Source organism: Schistocerca americana, unplaced genomic scaffold (genome assembly GCF_021461395.2).
Source record: "Schistocerca americana isolate TAMUIC-IGC-003095 unplaced genomic scaffold, iqSchAmer2.1 HiC_scaffold_319, whole genome shotgun sequence".
Lineage (NCBI taxonomy): Eukaryota > Metazoa > Arthropoda > Insecta > Orthoptera > Acrididae > Schistocerca > Schistocerca americana.
The window spans coordinates 72501-77500 of NW_025726037.1; positions in this window are offsets into that span (position 1 = coordinate 72501).

Here is a 5000-nt window from a genome sequence, read left to right on the forward strand (position 1 = left end):
TCGAGCGCACCACAAAACACAGCGCCATCTGTAGGTCTCCCGCGGCATGACGTCCTGCAACGACGATACCGCCATCTATGAGACGCCAAGCCGACCAAGACATCGATGGGCCCACAGTGCCCATCTTTCGACCCCACCCACAAAGCCTGCGTCCTCTGTCGACCACAGCACCCCAACGCCAGCGCCTCTGCCGCACGAAATCGTGGACCGGCAATCACTCCACCTGCGCCCCACTCCAACCGCCCAACTCGCAACTCCAGCGGATGAACGGCGGACTTTTCCCGCAGTCGCAATGTGCAATCCACCCCTATAACATGCGTTTCATGAAGAGTTATCTCCAATATGCGACATTCCCGCTGTCCCTATACATGAGCTGCGGGCTGTACCAGTTACGAGCTAGAGACGCGACCGCGTTGCTCTCTGTACGAATGCCGATGCTGAGCGGTCAGCTAGGAGGCGCTCAATCCATGTCGGTACCGGTGAGCGTTGCACTCGCAGTCGCAAGAACGTACGGCAAGTATATTACCTGGAAGAGTCAATGACAGTCCACGCCCCCCTGCGTGGGAAGAGTCTTTCTAGGCCATGACCCACCGGAAGGGCGCAGCGTCCCCCACCCCAGACATGTGACGTCACACCATCGGTATTGACGACTAGACTGATTCCTTATAATCATTTGCCATACACCGGTGGAAGCTGCCGAGACGAGTAACTACATAGCGGGCTCGCCGTGTCACTAATGTACAGAGATACAACAGTTTCGACTGGAACCGGATTAAACGTATACACGGCGCTGATTAGTAATAGATAGAGCCATCAGAATACAGATAATGTATACAACTGTCCGTATACATGCTGAAAGACTCTGCTCACAATCACAACCACACGTCAGCCACACACCCTTATCACGCACTACTCTCTGCCTGTAACACGCACACAGACAATATGTAAGCACCAGCATGGAACAACACCCAGTGCATCCTCTCCGCCACATTAGACAATCCACACTGTCATAACCAGACTGGGAGGTCCACTCAGAAAACAGAATATCCCACCCACCCGACAACCACCATTGCTCAGCCAAGCCACCAACACCCACACATGTCCTACACAGGGGTGCACCCAACATCACAATACTGCCTCCTCTCACAGCACACAAACAATGGCAGGAATGAAAGACACAGGTCTGCCACAAGCATGGAATGAGAGCGCCGCCTGTCATGAGCCAAAGGTGCATCCTGACGTGGCAAATCAGATGATGCCGCAGGCATCCACTTACTATAATCACAATCAACAAACCGGCCGCCCCGCCCCGCCCCCCATTAAACCTTTCCTTACAACAATGTGTACCTTAACCTAACCTATATCGTACCGTAACCTAACCTATATCGTACCGTAACCTAACCTATGTCGTACCGTAACCTAACCTATGTCGTACCGTAACCTAACCTATGTCGTACCGTAACCTAACCTATGTCGTACCGTAACCTAACCTATGTCGTACCGTAACCTAACCTATGTCGTACCGTAACCTAACCTATGTCGTACCGTAACCTAACCTATGTCGTACCGTAACCTAACCTATGTCGTACCGTAACCTAACCTATGTCGTACCTTAACCTAACCTATGTCGTACCTTAACCTAACCTATGTCGTACCTTAACCTAACCTATGTCGTACCTTAACCTAACCTATGTCGTACCTTAACCTAACCTATGTCGTACCTTAACCTAACCTATGTCGTACCTTAACCTAACCTATGTCGTACCTTAACCTAACCTATGTCGTACCTTAACCTAACCTATGTCGTACCTTAACCTAACCTATGTCGTACCTTAACCTAACCTATGTCGTACCTTAACCTAACCTATGTCGTACCTTAACCTAACCTATGTCGTACCTTAACCTAACCTATGTCGTACCTTAACCTAACCTATGTCGTACCTTAACCTAACCTATGTCGTACCTTAACCTAACCTATGTCGTACCTTAACCTAACCTATGTCGTACCTTAACCTAACCTATGTCGTACCTTAACCTAACCTATGTCGTACCTTAACCTAACCTATGTCGTACCTTAACCTAACCTATGTCGTACCTTAACCTAACCTATGTCGTACCTTAACCTAACCTATGTCGTACCTTAACCTAACCTATGTCGTACCTTAACCTAACCTATGTCGTACCTTAACCTAACCTATGTCGTACCTTAACCTAACCTATGTCGTACCTTAACCTAACCTATGTCGTACCTTAACCTAACCTGTATTGCGCCTTAACCTAACCTGTATTGCGCCTTAACCTAACCTGTATTGCGCCTTAACGTAACCTGTATTGCGCCTTAACGTAACCTGTATTGCGCCTTAACGTAACCTGTATTGCGCCTTAACGTAACCTGTATTGCGCCTTAACGTAACCTGTATTGCGCCTTAACGTAACCTGTATTGCGCCTTAACGTAACCTGTATTGCGCCTTAACGTAACCTGTATTGCGCCTTAACGTAACCTGTATTGCGCCTTAACGTAACCTGTATTGCGCCTTAACGTAACCTGTATTGCGCCTTAACGTAACCTGTATTGCGCCTTAACGTAACCTGTATTGCGCCTTAACGTAACCTGTATTGCGCCTTAACGTAACCTGTATTGCGCCTTAACGTAACCTGTATTGCGCCTTAACGTAACCTGTATTGCGCCTTAACGTAACCTGTATTGCGCCTTAACGTAACCTGTATTGCGCCTTAACGTAACCTGCATTGCGCCTTAACGTAACCTGCATTGCGCCTTAACGTAACCTGTATTGCGCCTTAACGTAACCTGTATTGCGCCTTAACGTAACCTGTATTGCGCCTTAACGTAACCTGTATTGCGCCTTAACGTAACCTGTATTGCGCCTTAACGTAACCTGTATTGCGCCTTAACGTAACCGATATTGCGCCTTAACGTAACCTATATTGCGCCGTAACGTAACCTATATTGCGCCGTAACGTAACCCACATTGCCCCTTAACGTAACCCACATTGCCCCTTAACGTAACCCACATTGCCCCTTAACGTAACCCAACACACGTTGGGCCTTAACCCAACACACGTTGGGCCTTAACCCAACACACGTTGGGCCTTAACCCAACACACGTTGGGCCTTAACCCAACACACGTTGGGCCTTAACCCAACACACGTTGGGCCTTAACCCAACACACGTTGGGCCTTAACCCAACACACGTTGGGCCTTAACCCAACACACGTTGGGCCTTAACCCAACACACGTTGGGCCTTAACCCAACACACGTTGGGCCTTAACCCAACACACGTTGGGCCTTAACCCAACACACGTTGGGCCTTAACCTGCTCTGTAATTGTCATACGACGCGTTAAATTAGTGTAGTGTTGCCTAACTGCAACCCCCGCAATATAGTTTGCTACTCGCACTGCCCGGTCCCCAGTGTATCGCTTCATGTTAAACACCTTGCAGCTATACACTGTAATGTGGATGGCAGCAGGACGTACATGCTCAATGCCCTTTGCAGTTGTTCATTGGCATTTGCAGTTGTTCATTGGCATTCGCATGTGCGAAGCACTTAGCCTACGCTGTGGTACGGCCTGTGTCAACTGTCCGCTGATGTTGTACGTCCAAATCACACACTGTACTGCACATTGGTCCTCATGTACTGAATGATACATCGTGGTACATGTGACCGTACAACGACTGCGCCAACAACGGCGAACCATGCGGTCCAAATGTTGTGCACTCAGCTACGTGTCGTCTCCCTATAAGAGCTGGATTGCAGTGTGGTATGCCCTGGATGGCGATCAGCATGAGCCGTCTGTTGATGTAGTGGCGCGTGTTGTCAGACGTAGTCGTCTCTTCTCACACACCGTGATAGCATGGTGCACTGCGTTCCACATCTGCGACATGCGACAGAGGCCGGTTGACAGTCGTTCGCGCAATGGACATCGCATACGTACGGGGGCCACCTTCCACGTGTTCGCGAAGCGTGCACATGTTGTTGCGTGTATGTGGGCAGACATAGTGTGTCGTGACACCTGACACAGGCATGCAACAATCGTTGAATTTGCAAATGGCGATGGACGCCTACGTTTGCTGGTGACGTTATGCAAATGAACAACTGGTAAACCGTTGTGGTGCGGTTGTTCTCGCTAGAGGTGAATCAGTGATGGCGACGATCGGTTGAGCTACCAACCGGTTGTTCCAGCGATACCCACCATGCCCACGAACGTGAATGGCATCTGGGTGTGAAGCGATACGCGGCGGTGGCTGGGTGGGACCGTCCCCGGCCGGTGAGGGGGGGCCTCCCGGCGTGCTGGCCGCGCGGTGCGTGGGCGCACGCGCTACAGCCGGCTGGTGGGGGCGGCCAGTGGCAGGCGCGCCGGCCGACGGAGGCGGCAGGCGGCGCAGCTGCGCGCCGGCGCACCCTGCACGCGGCGCCGTGCGGCCAAAGTAGGTCCTCGCGGGCCCGGTGCGAAGCGCGGTGGACATCTGCAGTGTGCTGGTCCGATTGAGGACTGTGTGCGCTGAGGATGCGCCGCCGCCCGGCGCTCGGCGCCGCGACGCCGTCTGCTGCTCGGTCGCCTCTGCGGTTCTCGCAGGTGGTTTGTATCGCAGCTGTGCGGACGTGTTGGCGCGTGCGCTGTGCTGGGAGAGTTCGCTTCGGCACCCAAGTGGGGCTTTTGTCCTTCTGTGGCGCTGGCGTTGGAGCTGCCGGTCACCGTAGGTGGCGCGTGTTGTCTCCCGCCGGCAATGCCACGACAGCACGCTCCCGGGCCTCTGTCGGCAGCGGCAAGCTCAGTTGGGAGCACGGGTGGTCGCACCTAAAGCGTCTACTCGCCAAACTCCGGGCGATTGCGCCTCTCTCGAACCCGACCAAGTACTTAGGACGGCGCTGCGCGCCGCCGGGACCTGAGAGGGTTTCGAGGTGTATTGTGCAGGGGAGCTCAGCCTCCTCCTGTTTGCAGAATAATTGAGCGGACGCTTGCGTGTTCGCGCGG